Raw genomic sequence first — 17,603 nt, forward strand, 5'->3', positions numbered from 1 at the left:
ACGTGCATATTTAATTAACCATGTGCTCTCTGTGGCCAGCAACTTTTGTGACAACAAAGTGACAACGGAGAGAACGGGCGGAGGACGGGGGAAAGAAGCGGAACTTCTCCGCTTCTCCGAAAGCAGATACACGGGCAATAGATCAGTCAGAAAAATGATCTTGCATTTTAATAAGCTACAATAAAAACAAAAACCTCCCAAATCTCAACAAAAGGGAGCAGAAAGAAGAAGAATCTTATGTAATCTGCCCGTTTATCCCAGAAAATCTTTTTTTTTTTTTTTTTTTTACCTAGATGTTAAAACAATGTAGGAAGCAGGACGATAGTTACCATTATTTTGCACGCCTTTCCACTACACAGTTACAGCTCTACTGGACTCGGTTTAGGTCATTTTCCATTAGGCTACAGCTGAGTCCTTCACAGTTCCTCCTCAGAGCCGCGTTGTCTCGCTCTTTATTCTCTCCTCTCGTCAGCTCCAAACACACGTGCACCTCGTTAACTCAGGTGACAGATTAATAACAGTCTAGGCTGCAGATCAGTGTGCGCTGCTGCCGATGTGTTTTTAAACTTGGATGGTTTGATCCTTGTCAGACGTCACACATAGCCTAATCAAAAAAGCAAAATCCACAATCCGCTCTGTTTATCAATGAACATAAAGCCTAGTGTTATTATAGAGCGGGTTGGATTGCCAGCATCAACGGCCCACCACTACCACAATTACTTCAAAAAATCCTACTGTGCTCTTCTAAATGTAGCCTACTCCGCTCCGCTCCTCTCTCCCTCTCACACCGCAGTTCTCTGACTCAGCAACGGTGTCGCCAATTCCTCCTGTACCTCAAAAAAGGCGTACGCCAGGGTCAAAATGGGTGTAAATGTCCGCACTTTTCCCCGTCAGGTTTTGGCTTGATAGATCCCAAATTTGGCGGAGAAAAGTGCGTACGCACAAAACGAGGGGAAAATGGCGTAAAAAAAGGTGTATCCACAATGATAAATGAGGCCCCTGGTCTTGACAGGTTCTGGTACATTTCACCGTCATATATATCCGATATGACATGATCACATTGTGACCTTTGGTGTTTGTAGTTGATGTTTTTCTGAATTTCAGGATTTTGAAGTAGTGTCTGGATTTGAGGTGCAATTGGTATGTTGATGAAAAAGCTTCCACTGTTCAAAGAATTAATTCAATTGGAGTGCTACAGATTTCACACTGTGCAATGTTTTTGTGATTAATTTCTTCTTGTGTTCCAATATAAATTTTGCAGGTTTTACAGTAAAAGTGGAATTCCACTATGTCAGAGTTGTTCTTAAAAACCTTCTGGAACATGTACTTAGATCTGGGTAACACTTCTTTGCCAAATAGGGTATTTATAAGTTTCAGCAAGTCATCCAGTTGTGTGCCTGTTATATTATGCTTTGCAGCATAACTCATTACCATGAGAACTGCCTCTGCCCCTGTGGTAGTACCTGCTGACATAACTACATTGTCCATGTCTGTGTCAAAGCCTTGGTCAGAGCCTGCCTGTATGAATGGCTCATCTTCAGGAAGATCTTCATTTTCTGATTCAACTTCAGAACCACTGTCTTCAGAAGATGAACCACAATCAAACTGCTGGGTGACACCACTTGGTTCCAGCCGTGTTGTCCGTAGACAGTGAGCAGGTGAAGACTGGAGCTGGAATATTACAAAGAACATGTATTCATGAGGGGGTTACACCCCGCCTTTCCGAAGCCCCGCCTTTCCGACAATAGACTTCCATTCATCGTAATAGCGGGGTTTTCTATTTTTTCTAAAGACCCCGCTACTCCGAAAAGGCCAGTGGGGGAAACCCCCCCACTCCGAACGGACAGACGGACCTAATCAGAGAGGAACCAGAGGCTGTGCAGTGCGCAGTGATCCTTTTTTCCTTTTTGGGGTCAAACGGATCATGTGCATAATTAACTGCAAAACAAGCAAATACTTCATACTGTATTAATGACTTATAATGTTCATTATGCTTCTAGCCTGTCTAGCCTCTACCTGGTCTTTTTACTAAACTTAACCAACTCCTTTCTTCATTGCCTAAACCCAACCAAAGCATCTCCCTCAGTCAGCTGTCAGCACGAGCGGTGGCTGCAGCAGCCTCGCGCCCCTGTGAGCTCAAGCCGGCTTCAGCCGCGCTCGAGCGGAGGAGGGGGGGAGAAAAAGAAAAAAAGTGTATTTCTATTACTGTGTGGAGATCTCCAACAACGGAGTCTGGGAGAAAGCAAGTGGGACAGATCTGCCCAGTCTCTGAGCAGCGCACGTTTCACAGACAAGCCACAAAGCAGAATGTAAACAACGTCACGCGGTTCAGCACCTTGGACAGCTGCGGGGGGGAGGAGGGGGTGTCGGAGTAGCGGTGTTTCGAAGTGGGGGTATTTCGGAACAGCGGGGTGTCGAAGTGGAGGTGTGTCGGAATGGAGAGCTGTCCCCTCATGAGGGCATTGCACTGTGACAGTAAATTGGAAAATATATTGTTGGCGCTATTTATTGATTTTATGTAGTGTAGTTCAGTTTATTATTTACTTAAGTTAGTAATTAGATTTGATTATTCTGAGTCTATTTTATTTCATTATGATTTTATTACTGTATTACAGTGTTCTGTGCATTTCAGTGTGTTGCTGTTTATTAATTGTGGTTCATTTCATTCGGGCAGCTTGTGGGCACTCAAAAATATTTCTAGGGCTATGGTAAGGGACCAGCATGAACCTGGGTAGGCAAATGTTTTTGTTTTGTTTTTTTTACCAGAGCAGAACATGCACGCTGCGCTGGAATCTTATTTGTTAGTTGCTTGCTTGTTTTCTGGCCAAATAAACTGTCTTTTATGTTGAAACTGGACTTTGTTTTGACATTGTTTTTTCCCCATCCATGTACATCGCAACTCAGTAGTGCCCTTTAATATTTATGATTTCAAGTTTGATTTTAAACTTTTCAAGCTTGGGACAAATGGCTGCTACATATGTTTAATTCAAGAATACAGTAATTGATTAATACCCATTTATTGCAACAAATGGTATACAGTTGGGTTTGGTGCCGAGGGCTCTACTCCAAAATGCTTCCTGTGTTTGACAAGCAGCATGCTCCCGATGCTCAGGAGCTAGGGTGGTGGTGAGTTGTGAGTAGTCCTATGATAAACATTTCCTCCAAGGAGGAGTACAATATTAAGGAGCACAAACAGATACATAGGAGCACAAAAAATATTTATTACAGATGCAAACTAATTTTTGATTTGACTTTTTCAATGTGCACCTCGCACAAAAAATGTCAGTGCCTTTGTGTGTACAGTTGTGCTCGTAAGTTTACATATCCTGGAAGATTTTGTAACTGTGTGATCAGGAAAAACACATTTATCTTATTTTTATTCAAATTAAACTGAGACGTGTCAAAATAATACAATCATTTAAGAAAGACACATTTTTGATGGTACCAGACCGTGGCTTGGTACGGAACAGAACCCCTCAATTTCCACTTGTATGAGAGCTTGAACTCTGCTGATTGGCATCTCTGGATATCTTTTATATCCCTTTTCTGCTTCATAAAGTTGAACAACCTTCTCTCTCTCTCAGGACTTTTGCTTTCCCCATGGCTTAGAATCCAGCAAAGTCAGTGCAGCAATGGATGAAATGTGCAGGTGTTTGTCAAGAGCCCAGAATCTCATTGACTTTTTATACACAGACACTAATTACAATCAGTCAAGTTACAGGCGTGGACAGTTACCCTGAGTAGCCATTTAGACCTGTCTGTGTCAGTCTGTGTGTTTTCTCAGGGTAAAACTTTGAGGGTGTGTAAACTTTTGATCAGGGTCATTTTGGTGGTAGCACTTATCATTAGGATTCAAAAAGATCAAACACAGTTGTGTGATAATAAATGGCATCGCCCAGCCACTAACTCTGAAGTTTTGTTGCATTATCAATTATATTTTCTGAAATGTAGCCAGTATTTCATAAATTCTGTCAGGGTATGAAAACTTATGAGCACAATTCTATGTCGTCTTAGATGTTTAAAGCTCAGCCAGCTTTCAACTGCAAGAGTGGGATTGAACTCCTCCTGTGTGTTTTGGGCAGAGAACCCCCTTCCACACTGCCCAGTTGAGATGGGCAGCACCAGCATCATCTGCTCCAACTCCAGGATGTTCTATGAAAAAACAATAACTTTTAATTTCATTTAAGCTCTCAATATGCCAATAGCAACCAGACAATACCAAACATAATCACTTATTGCTAATAGCCTACCTTGTGGTCATGGTTGTAGGCGTCCTTTGTCAACATAGTGTCTCACCAGCCACTGTAGGTCTTATCCTTGAAATTGAGGGGTCTGCTTTTGTCCATCAACAAACCACTGAACTTGAGAGAGAGAGAAAGAAAGAGACATAGAGAAGAGAGAAAGGGAAGATAGAAAGAAACAGAAAGAAAAGGAAAGAGAAAGAAAGTTAAGAAAAGAAAAAGAGAGAGAGTGAAAGAAAGACAACGAAAGCGAGATAATGAAATGTCTGGCTGTTTCTAATAGACTTATCTACATTGTGTTTTCCTCCTTAAAGGGAAAGTATGTAGCTTATACGGCTTTTTATTAGCAAAAATCAAATATTGCTTTGATAAATACGTATTTACCAAAGTCTAATCACAATCACATACAAATGAAAGCTTTCTCATAGCTCAGAATGAGTTGTTTACAAATACATAGATGTCCTAACCCACTGGAGGCTGCCATGTTGCATCGCCATTATTGATCTTCTGTGACTAGGCTTCTGCCCGGAGATGATCAACGTAGTTTTAGTTTTTTTCTGCCGTTTTAAAGTTCTACAGCTAAGCAGCATCAGCAGCTAGGCTACATCTCACAATGTTGAGCTGTTTTTATAAAAGGCAAAAATCTTTGCATATTTCTTTGGCAGGTGCGTTGGAGGGTGACAATCAAGTCCAAATTAGTAAAGAAGAGTTCCCACACACATGGCTAACTTGCAAAATTTATTGCATTGCAACGTTTCGGTACTAGACCTATTTCAAGCAAAATTTTTGCTTTTTTTTTTTGCTTGAAAAAGGTCTAGTACTGAAACGTTGCAATGCAATAAATAAAATATAATAAAATTTTGCAAGTTGGCCATGTGTATGGGAACTCTTCTTTTCTGAGCTGTTTATGCAAAGTGCAGCCAAACAGCAGGCTGAAGAGAGAGGGACAGCAGAGGCTCCTCTGACAGCTGTGGAGCTGCAGCTCAACCAGTTGTTACAGGTGATCATACCGTATCTAACGAGTATGTTTGTCATCTGATGTTCTTCCATGGGACCGACTGCACTACAGACTAGTCCTCCTGTGTAACTTTTTGCTGTGAAATATGACTGAAGGCACAAGTGGAAGTCTGCATGTGTGTTAAAAAAAAATAAAAATAATAATGTTTAAAAAAACGATAGTAATTGGTCGAAGATATTGTTATCAGTTAGTTTGCAAACATGTTTGTCCTCAGCGGCCACCGTCACTTTGCTGACGGGAGGGGTGAGCGAGTGAGCGCTGCAATCTAGAATCTGAACGCTGGATGGCACAGTTTCACCCCAATACTGAGGCTTTAACATAATTTTGTTGTTCATTACATACATCAGCGAATTTCATCCTAACGCACCTGAAATTTCCTCTCATCATGGTCTGAAACCTCTCCAGCATCCCTCCTGCCTTTGCCCTCAACTCCAGTGCCTCCAGTCTGGTCACCGTCTTCCTCAACTCTGATGTGGATGGGGAAGGATCAACTCATTCTTTTGCTGGTTGAGGCTAGGTTGAGGAGACCTCCTCAAAAATTGTCAGCTTCGCCTACTGAAATATGAGTAAATAAAACTGAAATATGAGTAAATAAACACACAACAGAAGTTGTTTTTCCCCCCAGTCATATTCCTTAACCCTCTGGGCTCTAACCGGGCCAAAAGTGGTTTGTTTTTGTTGATAATTTCATCTGTGTTAAAGCAAATGGACTCCCAAGGGTCTGGACATTTATCTGAATTTCAATTTTCCATCATCAGTTCTTCAAATATATCAATAATATTCTGTTAAAAGAAATTGTTACGTTTGACTCTATTGTGGCCATTTTTGGCCTACTGGAACCCATTAAAAACACTTGTTTTCATTCCTTGTTATTTCCAGTATAAAATTATACAAATTAATTAAATTGGGTGTCATTCTAAACTAGAGACATGGAAATTATGTTTTTTATTGTTTTTGTCAGATTATGCCAGAGGTCCATTTTTGGCCATGGGTGCAATTTCATGTAATATTAGTTTCCCCACTAGGGGGCACTAGTGGACTACTGCACCACAAAGCAAATGAATGACACAATTTTGGTGATGATGTGTTACTGCATTTTTTTTTTTAATGTGTGAGTGTGTGTGTTAGAAATGGAAGCACAAATATGTGCAATTGTCATTTGGTGGTTTGTTTGTCATTGTGCAAACAGACTGGCATTTAAGGGATTAAAAATGTAGAAATTAGTGATTTATACAGTATGTATGACAAGAACTGATGTTAATTAAATACTCGATGCAGTGAAGTGGCAAAAAAAATAAAATTCCCCCAAAAATTACAGACTTTTAGTTCTATCATGGCCAAAAACATATGTACAAAACAGGCCCAGAGGGTTAGTGGAGCACTTTGGGTTAAATCTTTTTTGGTTGAAACATGTTATACAAATAATAAAGTTTAAAGTTTGAAGTAAGTCATGAAAGTTGACTTCTGGATCCTTTATAAACCTTATACCTTAACATATCAAATTCACTGTTAAACTGACCTTCTTTGCTTTTTTTGCCCTTCTGCTGTTGTTGATCCCACAGCAAGGTATGGCACATAGGGAGGTGCGGTGGCGGAGGTCTCTTTCTCTCAGACGTGCGTTGCACAGGGGGCAGGTGGCTCCGTTTTCTCGAGTTCTTTTGTCGCGATATTTAGATCGTTGGGGCTTTGTTGTTTCAGTTTGTTATTTTCATTTCGATGTAAGTTTTCTGGCAGTCCCATTTTCCTCTCTGGTGGGCTGACCTGACCTTCTTTGTCTAGGGCCTTTAATTCCTTTTGTGTTTATTCCGTCATCTTCTCAGGTATCTCTGACCTGTTCTGGTGCGTTAAACTCGAGACAGCAGCAAAGATTTCATTTGCACTCCAACTGTTTTGTCACGGCACATGCTGAGCCCAGTCTGAAGCTTTCAGGGGCAGCAACACCAAGCTCTTGCCAGAGCACATACAGCTCTCTTTGGGATTTCCCACTGAAGTGACATGTCTTCCATATTAGATGGATAGACATGCAAAGCATTTTGAATGGTCAGGATTGCCAGCTCTAGCCTGTGCAAGAAACAGAAAAACATTTCAATGTTAATTGTCTACCAAACAATTCACAGCACAGATACACGCACACACTATGTTGCAACTTCACTTTAACCTTTAAATAAATGCATAACATACAAACTAGTAACAACCTACCATTGGCATTGGAGTGCTTAGGAGTCTGTTGTCCGACTAGGACAGTGACTGGCTTCCTATCAATCAGCACGGCGGGCCAGACAGTTTGTGGCTCCCAGCTTCGCAACAGTTTCATAAGGTCACCCATCTAACTGATCATTTCAGCCGATCTCACAACATTGTCATAAATTGGATTGATATTGATTCACAAAAGGCTCCTCTTCGTGATAAAAAAAACGTAAAGTTCATTTTTATCTTTAACTGTCCCCTTTTTTCCTCCTCACAGACAAAGATTTGCCTCTGGTGGCTTCTCACTATTTGTTTTGTTTTGTCAGGCTGTCCTTGTTCAGGTGTGGGTTTCCTGACACAAAGAATTAGTTTTCATATTGAAGCTATGGGACGGTTTTGAGCCAGTTTGCATTTAATTTGTGGGTTCTCTCTCACTTCGTTCTCACTCCAGTCGGGCAGCAGCGGGGGCAGGGTTCACTATCCGCCATAGCGTCAACATCAAGGCTGGCATTAGCTTCCACAGCCTCAGCCGCAATTTACTATTTCCACCTCTTCCTCTTCTCTTCACTTCTCTCCTATATCCTCCTCCTCGTTGTGCTTTCTTTTGAAAAAAATACTTGATTGACTTCATCCTGCTTAAGCGCTGTCTTTTTTCTTCTTTTTCTTCTTTAAAAGTGTGAGAGACAAAAAATAGTGAACTGCCAGTAACCCAGTGTTGTTGACCTGTCACTTTTCGTGTGACACTGGTTGCGCAGGAAAAAAAAAAGTGTTGCGACCAAAGGATTGTGAGATGTGTAGTTTTTTTTGGAATGCAGGGGAAGTGCTTGCACTGTAGCGGTGTTGAAGTAGAGATCAATGTATTATAACTTAAACAGTGTGAAGACAAGTGGTTTAAGTAGAATCCATGTATGGTTCGTTCCTTGTTTTTCCGTTTCAAAACAAAATCAGAAAAATTGAAAAATTGGTCTGTTATTCTGCTTTGAAACAAAAACAGCGTTTTTCTGTTTAGGAATTTAAAAAGACCAGAACGTGAAGTGTAACAACGCCTATTCTCTCATTCTATAGGATAATTGCCATCAGTAAATGAAAACAAAAAGCCTATAAAACATCTAAAAAAAAAAAAAAAGACTTTTGTAGCTCTTGTTTATTTTGTTTAAATAGGTAAAGGTTAAAAGCTGCCAGAAATTAAAAGCTAGCCTCATCTCTTGTCGTATTTGGCTGCGATAACTTTTTTGTATTCCTCACTGCTCTCCATTAAAACAAACTTCTCCTCTCGGCTGAAATGACCAGCCTGCGATCTGGCAGCACTTTGATCAGTGAAAGAAAAACAAAAAAAAATGCGCCCCATCTCTCAGAACTACAGATACTACTACAAAAATCAGTTACACCCTTTACGATACTGTCATTTAAAATATAAAAATCCTTAAAACAACAACAACAACAACAACAACAACAACAACAACAACAACAACAACAATATTTAGTAGTTTTGATAAGGACCTGAGGTTGACTAAAAGATCTGTGCAAAAACAGTTGAAAAAGTTTTTCAGGGTTCCTACAGCTTAAGCCAACTTAAATTTAAGACTTTTTAAGACTTCACAATAAACACAAATGCAAAAAAAAAAAAAAAACGTCACCACATCTATTACATAGGGTTAGGGACAATTTTACCCACTTTCCTATGTGGTCCAAGGTAAAGTGACTGCTACATGAATGATTGGGGGGGAAAAAAACTGATTTGGAAGCTGGTGGTGGTGAGAAATTTAGCAGTGACGGCCGCCACTAACTTCTCCATGTCAGAATGTTACCAATTATTTTGAGATTTGAGACTAATTATAATCATAAAATCCCACTCACCAAGTGTTAACATTTTTAAGACGTTTGAAAAATTGATTTAAGACATTTTAATGCCAATTAAGGCCTTGTTTTTAGATTAATGAATTCAATGCCTTTTAAGACTTTTTAAGGATCTGTAAGAACCCTGTTTTTTCTAATTTTTACAACCATCACTTTTACTGGACGTTTTCGTCCCGAAGGATACCTGACGGTGTGTGTCAGTCACCGCTGAAAGAAGTTATCCGCTCGCAGCAGTCAGATAATCAAATGGATAATCGGTAAAGTTAATAATTTCACTTAATGTGGCCATGAATAAATTAATTTCGATGTTTTGCCTGTTATTTCAGTGTTGCCCAAACACAAATCTTGAATAAGTCTACGCTGTTTTCACATTTAAAAAGTGTCTTTGTTGTCTTTGCACAGAGACAATATGGAATTTGCTTGTAGCTACAGTACCTAAAAAAACCCACTGTAACCTAATTTTATACTCACACAGTCTTGTTTTCAATAAAACACAAACTCACATTCTATAGGCTAATTGCGATTCATGAAATATATGAAAACAATAAAAAACACAATTTAAAATGACACAAATTGCTACTCTGGTGTATTTAGTTTCAACGAATAAAGCTTCATATTTCAAAGTAGCTCAATGTAGAGCTGTCAGAAATGAAAAGCAGCCTCATCTCGTCATATTTGCAGCAACACTGTTGCTTCAGGCTGCGATTGTGCTTTTTTGTATCGCTCATACTCTCTCCATTAAAACGTCTCCTTTGATGTGAATGTGCCCCGAGCATAAAGCTGAGAGCCGGACTTACGTAACAAACCAAGTTGATAACCAGCTTCGTAGTACCATGTTTATTCGACTTCAGGTTTTGTTGAGCTGCATCATGAACACAAAGCCTGGCCATGTTGAGCCTCCTTCACAGTACAGGCCTCTGAACACATATAAACTCTATTTACAAAACAACTTTGATACTAGGTACTTTTGTGGGAATTAGGCCCCTAGGAGTAACAGTGTGAAGACTAGTGCAATGTATGTGTTAAATGAACATATCACTCTCTCACCTCATCATCTGTTGTGGGTGAACCTGCAGTGGCATCATCAGTGGCGGGCAAGATCTGAAAACATTTAAAAAATACATTTAGGAAATACCTTTAAATAGATTGTCCGAACAATACAGTCAAATCTCACAATTGCACACTCCAAGGGTAACCAAAAATTTCTCATGAAGTGATTTACATCCATCCTGTAAATCCTCTGTGTGTGGCCCGAGGTACTTTAACAGTGCTCTCGGGCTCCAAGTACAATTTGTACTTGCGTTTGGACATCATGAAATCTAAATAGAAGATGGAAATCATTACCAGACAGATTCATGGATAGATAGATAGAATATTCATGGATTGGATTATAACAGATAGATAGATAGATAGATAGATAGATAGATAGATAGATAGATAGATAGATAGATAGATAGATAGATAGATAGATAGAGATTAAAATAACGGGTTTGAGGTAATAAATAAACAATAAAATAAAAAGAGTGAGTGAAAATAAAAAGCCAATTACTGCCTCTTGGCAGGATGGACCTCCCGAGTCTGTCTGTGCAGCAGTTTGGAGAGAGTTCTCCTGTCAGCCACTGACACCACAGAGTCCTGCTCTGCACCAATTACAGAGGTGGCCTTTTTGATTAACTTGTCCAGCCACTGTGTCCCACTGTTTAGTGCTGCCTCCCCAACACACCACTCCATAGTTTGTATGATAAAACATTAAGTAAACAAACTCAAACCCTTTGAGTGACCTACAGTAATGGGCAATTAACACATGGCCTTATCTTCAACAAAATCAAACCTACATATAAATGTAATATTAAACTGATATTCTGTTTACTGTATAGTCTTAAAATTGGGAGACTTTTGCTTCCTTGATTTGTTTGGATTGATGGTCATTAGAGGCTGACAGAATGTTGAGCCTCTGAGCATCTGGTCGCGCGACCCCGCCGTTGGAGTTGAATCCCCTCGCGCTTGGAGACCCTTGGTTAACGGTTCTTTGGAATTGCTTAAGTTAACGGTTTGAGGTTTGATTATTTAACCGTTCATTACCGATTAGACAGTTTAACGATGTTCGCGTACGTTAAGTATGAAGATGGATGTAAAGAAATTGTCCCGATTTCCTATATTAAGGACTTCGACAAGAAAAACACAGATAGGACTTACTGGGTGCAGTGGAAAGAGTACCTTTACAAGGGTCAAATATTGATCCTCAAGGGTGAGTTACTTACGGCACAGTCAGTTAGCTAGCGTCCTGTCAAAAGTGCTAACCGTTAGCTAGCGAGCCTAGCTAGCTAACGGTAGCCGTTAAGATATATTCTTGGGATTTTTAACGTTTTTTTCTGGGGAAGTAATGACTTAGTATGTTTTTTGTATTGACTCGCAACGTTTATGAACTATACAATCAAGTTCTTCCAGTACTTACCACTGCAATGTTTCCCATTACCGGCATATTTACCGGTACTCCACAGACCAAAGAAGCGGTGGAGGAAGAGCTGGCAAAAGGGAAGCGAGTCTGTGTGAGAAAGCTGAGGGAGTCGAGCCCATGGTCGAGCCCCACAGCACCACCTTCCGAGCAGGAGGTCGCCAAGGAAAAAAATGTACGTGTGTGTGTGTGTGTGTTTGTGTGTGTGTGTGTGTGTGTGTGTTCTGCAAAAAAACGTTTCGTTGCATAAATGCACCGGCTTAGGTGGATCAGGATTCATACCAAACCAAAAGAATAAATGAAAGAAAAAATAAGAATGTAAATTCAATTAAATTGATGAATTTGTCAAAATAAGAAATAAGGGTATTCTCTCAATCAACTTAGCTGCTCTCAGGAAATTATATGTGTATGAGAGAAACAAGGACATTAAATAAAACTGAACTGAACTGATATCCTAAACCTGAATCAGTCCTATGGTGAAATGAAATTTCTGTCCTGCCAGAATGTTGTGTAATACCTCTTTTCTTTTCCATGGTGGTGCATGTCAATTTAAGTCTAAAAAAATGTTTGTGTTTCTTTGGTCGCTTGGTACGTGAGTTTTGTAATGATTTGATGCTAAATTATGCTTTCGTCCTTGTCCCCAGATGACTCACAAAAAATCAGCAGAGGAAGCAAAAAAAAACAACCTCTTGGCCATTTTGAATGACCGAAAGAAAAGACAGGAAGTATCTCCCCTGTGCCCAACACCTAAGAAAAAAAGGAAAAAAGTGATGTGTTCTATGTTGTGTCCTCTGAAGAGGAAGATGAAGAAGATGATGATGGTGATGATAGTGATGGGGTTGTTCCTCAGAAAATTTACGAGGAGACCAAGAAAAGATTTGAGAACTATCAGAAACTATGTAAAGGGGTATCTGCCCTACAACAGGACACACAAAAAAGGTAAGGGTCTTTTGAATAGCCTTGAATATAAACATTTTGTTGGGAAGTATGTTTGAACCATGTGCTCATTATATTCAAAAATTATTTGTGTTTTAAAACCATTTAGATCATTAAGCACACTGATATTTTGTGGATTGTATGCCAAAGTTGCAAAGCATTTTAGTTCTCCTTCTTTAGGTATCTCAGATGAGTGTCACACACCACCCATATTTTTTTCATGTAGTGGTGCCTGGATATTGACAAACTATACGTGCAGGTACACTGCTACCTGTCACCAACATAAGTAGATAGATTAATCTTAACCTGTTCACTAAAAAGTATTACTCAATTAGTAATGTTGTATTTCCTCTCTATATAGATTGCAGGAGCAGGAGATCCGCAACAGCGACCTGGAGGCGGAAAACAGGACTCTCCGAAAATTAAACATGGAGTTGCAGCAACAACTGCTGAGGACTATATGAATGGTGAGGAAATACTGTTTGCCTTACCTCTGGCCTGACAATGTAACTTAAACAAAAACTGCATTGTTGTTTGTTACTGAACTGACAATCACTTAAAGCATACACAGTTTTTGACTCTTTGTCACTACTTTTGTTTTTCTATTATATGATTTTAGGATTACATGGGCAAAACTACTTTCTGCTACAACAGAGACTACTGAATTGTATGTGGATTTGAGTGGATGTGCCAAAGGCAGAAAAAGTTGTCCTTAAAAAAAAAATTTAAAAAAAGGGAACAGTTCCATCCCTCACTTCTTCTGTCCACAACTGTCCCTGCGGTAGGCTACACATTGAACCCTGAGTCATGTAACAAGTTATTTGCACTGAAGCACTGATGAAATAATAGCTCACACACAAATAGCACTCTCAAAATTCAGCACACTCCAGATAGGAGGTTTGAACAAGGTTTGTTAACTGTAGTATTTATTGCCATGTTTTCCATGATCTCTTATTTGTGATATCTCTGTTATTGTCTTGGTCCAAGGTCCTGTTTGCCCAAGTCCAAGGGGGAGCTCTGATAGTAAGTGCAACCAAAATGTTACTTGTGGATTCTTGGAAATAACAATCTTGACTATCATTTCACCTATTGCTATATATGAAATTGCTATTTTAAAGTTTTTTCTGGGTAAACATCAATTGATGTCTGACAGACTACTCCTGTTCTGAGTATTTGTAACTTGTGTGATTACTGCGATTCCTAAAAACTAACCTTATAATTTGCTTCATGTAGTAGTGATTCAGTTTTAAATTATGTTTTATTCTACAGAAGCTTATTTCATGTGATTCCCTGTATTTTCAAGTATAGGCTCTGATACAAGTTAATGTTGGAAAGCTGGGTATCTTACATTATGCTCTGTATACAGTAGTGTCAGTGTCTGGCAGTGGGAGTCCCGTGAAGCCACTTGAATCCCCAAAAGAAAATGAGGTACATTATTTGTTCTTTTTTACAGAGGATGCTTGCATTGCTATTACAAATATAACTAAACAACTAAGCAAACAGTATTAAGAAAGAAAATCTCTGTCTCTCTGTGTGTTTAGTGCTACCCCAACATATAATTCTTCTTTCTTTTGTATATATAATACATAGTATTTGTGTTACGGATATTCAGCAGATTGAGTTGGGAGGTGGAGTTACCATCCGCAGGGCCACCTGGAAACGAATTAAATCTAGCTCCCGGGACTCTATTTTCGTAAAGGAGCTGGCTGTGGCCACATGGGGGACAAAGACCCTGGCAGAGAGGAGTTTGATTGGCAAAACATGTCCCACAACTAAAACGTCGAAAGCCCCTTTCTTTACAGCAGTATCCACATGGTCTTTGTGGGATGCAAAGGACTGACTTATTTGATTAGGAGTATTCAAGTAGTCTGTGGTCTGTTGTGGGAAAACGTTATTGCATTTACAGGTCACTGTTTTCAGCAGGAATCTGGTATTTATGTCATATTGCCGTAAGTGAAAAGTCTGCGTGTCCTGACACTCTGACACCCCATTCACATACTCCTATTAAATTATTCACATAGCCTACTCTTATTTTATTTGTTCATGAAATCATATTAGTATGGATATTCGGTCTGTTGTGGAGAGTTAAAAGTAATACTGTTATTATTGAGTTATTTTTCATCTCATCTCAGAGATTTTTCTCCACCTCTGCTGGAATCCACTTGTGGTGAAGGTAACAGAACCAGGCCCATAAATGTAAGATCTCTAGTTGGCCATGCAGATTAGAGCAGAGACCCTGTAGGAAGGATCTGCTGCAGAGGTTAGAGACAGGACTGTTTCGAGTTCTGTTCAAGTCTGGGGGAGGATTTATACTGATTTATTTGTTTGTTTTTCTTTTCAGGCTGCTTCAGGGAGTGGCTGGAAAACAAAAACCTGCCTGAGACAGAACTGCAATCAAGATTGGGAAGGGCTGGGAGATACATAACAGAAAAAATCATGGACATTAACAAACAAAAATCAAAAGCAACAATGTAATCATCTGCCTGGCCATCTCCATGTAATCTACGTGTTCTAATCTGTTCAATCTGTTCTAATCTGTTCTGTTCAATCTGTTCTAATATAATCTATCTGTTCTAATTTGTGTTAATGGTCATATTGTATTGCAATTTGTTTATTATACCTACAACATATTCATTATACTTTTGTGAAACACTTAATTAAAAATGTACTAGAGTTTAATTAATACTTTCATGTTACTGTTCTGGTTTGTATTATCTTAGCTTGGCTTGGTTGTCAAGAATACAGGTATACATGGTGACCAGCATCCCAGGCTGGTCACCAGCAACACCAGCATTAGTTGCGTTTTGATGCTGGGATGCTGGCAGCATCAAAAAATGCTGGTGTTGCTGGTGACCAGCATAACCCATGCTGGTTTTGCTGGTCACCAGCTATGCTGGTCTACGCTGGTTTTTGACACAGGCACACAAAGCACTATGCTACGTTACTACGTCATCTTCCAGCAAAAGCAACAGTGTTGTTTTAATAGCAGTGAAGATATCAAATGGGAAGGTTACATGTTGAATGCAATTGCGGCATTGCAGCGGTTCTAAAAGTTCTGTGGCCGGTTTATTGTCTGTGCTGTCAATGTGTAGATTAAAGTTGTGGGATGGTGGATAACTGGGTCAGAAAGTCAGAGGAGAAGGACCAGACAGTTTGTAGATGAGGTGTTCAGATGAAGGCGGTGGAGGATGTTTTGATATTTTTCCTGAAGATGGCAGCAATACCATTTAAAGCTATGGTCTACGTTTTGAAAGAGGATGAGAAAATTTTGAAAAAAGCACCTCTCACACACTCTGTATGTGTTAGTTATAGCACTGTATAACTATAGTTATAGAGATAGGCGACAAATTAACATGTGTAATCGTAAATTTCGGTTACATGCTGCTATTCCGACATGCCGCTATTTCGACATTGACTTCTAATTGTCGGAATAGCGGCATTAACATTATTTTTCAAGCATCCCACTATTCCGACATTGATTGATTACGTTATAGTCAGACGTGTCCTTCTGATTTTTTTTCCCTCATCTGAGACACTGTTTCTCCTACACAAATACATAGGCCTATTAGAGAGAAGAAAGAACACACCCACCAAGTTTAAAAACACACCGGCAGCAGCGCACACTGATCTGCAGCTACTGAGACTGTTATTAATCTGTCACCTGAGTTAACAAGGTGCACGTGTGTTTGGAGCTGACAAGAGAATAAAGAGTGAGACAACGCGGCTCTGAGGAGGAACTGTGAAGGACTCAGCTGTAATGGAAAATGACCTAAACCGAGTCCAGTAGAGCTGGAAAGGCGTGCAAAGTAATGGTAACTATCGTCCTGCTTTACATTGTTTTAACATAGGTAAAAGAAGAAAAAAAAGATTTTCTGGGATAAAGGGGCAGATTACATAAGATTATTCTTCTTTCTGCTCCCTTTTGTTGAGATTTGGGAGGTTTTTGTTTTTATTGTAGCTTATTAAAATGCAAGATCATTTTTCTGACTGATTTATTGCCCGATGTCGCCATGTATCTCGCTTTCTTTCCCCTGCCCTCCGCCCGTTGTCTTCGTTGTCACTTTGTTGTCACTTTGTTGTCACTTTGTAGCCGCTCCACAGAGCGCACATGGCTAATTAATACGCACGTGCTGACCATATATGGTTGTGTCTAGACGTTCCGGGGGCGGAGTATGAGGTGTGTTCACGTGCGCAACTGCGCACCGTTCTTGGATCCAGTTTGATTTATCAAAGAGAAATTGCGGAGAGTTGTGCACGCACAGTTTGATAGATCTGAAAAAGGTGTAAATATTTTGGGTGTCTTTTCGCTGTAGGCCTAAGCAAAACATTTAGTAGCAGCAGTTTTACACTGCTTACTTCCAGTTTTGATAAATGAGGCCCCAGGCCCTAAGCCCAGAGCCCAGACGCTCACAGCTGCAGCTTCTCCGCGGCTCATCCGCGGCGCTGTCCGTGGTGCTGAAGGTGACAGGTTAACTTGACAAACACATGTACACATGTTAGTTTTGATAGCTAACGCTAGCTAGCTCTCGGTTTAAGAAACAAAAGGCAGTTTACTGCCGTGCGGCTGTGTCACTGATGTGAGACGTTACTTTTCAGGGCTATCTGCCATTAAGGTTTAGGGGTTTAATGGTAGTTTGGGTAAAATAAATTAATAAATTAAAATAAACACATTTTCTGGCTTCATGCTGGTAGCCCTGAAGGCTAACGTCGCCTGTGGGGGACATTCCTATGTTCTAACATTTTTTTTATTCACTGAAAATTAACATTAGGCTGTGGGAACATAGGCATGGACCCCCCCCCTCTTTGTGCCACTAGTTGTCAGCTCCCCACAAAAGACAACGTTAGACATTTATATAACAACCATAATTCTGTCAGGCAAACCACATGTCTCTTTTTGTGTGTGTCCGTG

At 39.9% G+C, this 17,603-nt stretch overlaps 1 long non-coding RNA gene across 1 annotated transcript; it reads left to right on the top strand.

Annotated features, from left to right (window-relative positions):
* Positions 1 to 13,583: 13,583 nt before the first annotated feature.
* Positions 13,584 to 14,482, top strand: LOC146960422 (uncharacterized). Its single transcript, XR_015035455.1, has 3 exons — positions 13,584 to 13,717; positions 14,061 to 14,122; positions 14,307 to 14,482. It is a non-coding gene; the product is annotated as an uncharacterized LOC146960422 (long non-coding RNA).
* The last annotated feature ends 3,121 nt before the right edge of the window (positions 14,483 to 17,603 follow it).

The sequence above is a fragment of the Trachurus japonicus genome, unplaced genomic scaffold, assembly GCF_045865225.1.
Source record: "Trachurus japonicus isolate A0001 unplaced genomic scaffold, Traja_1.0 AP030398.1".
NCBI lineage: Eukaryota > Metazoa > Chordata > Actinopteri > Carangiformes > Carangidae > Trachurus > Trachurus japonicus.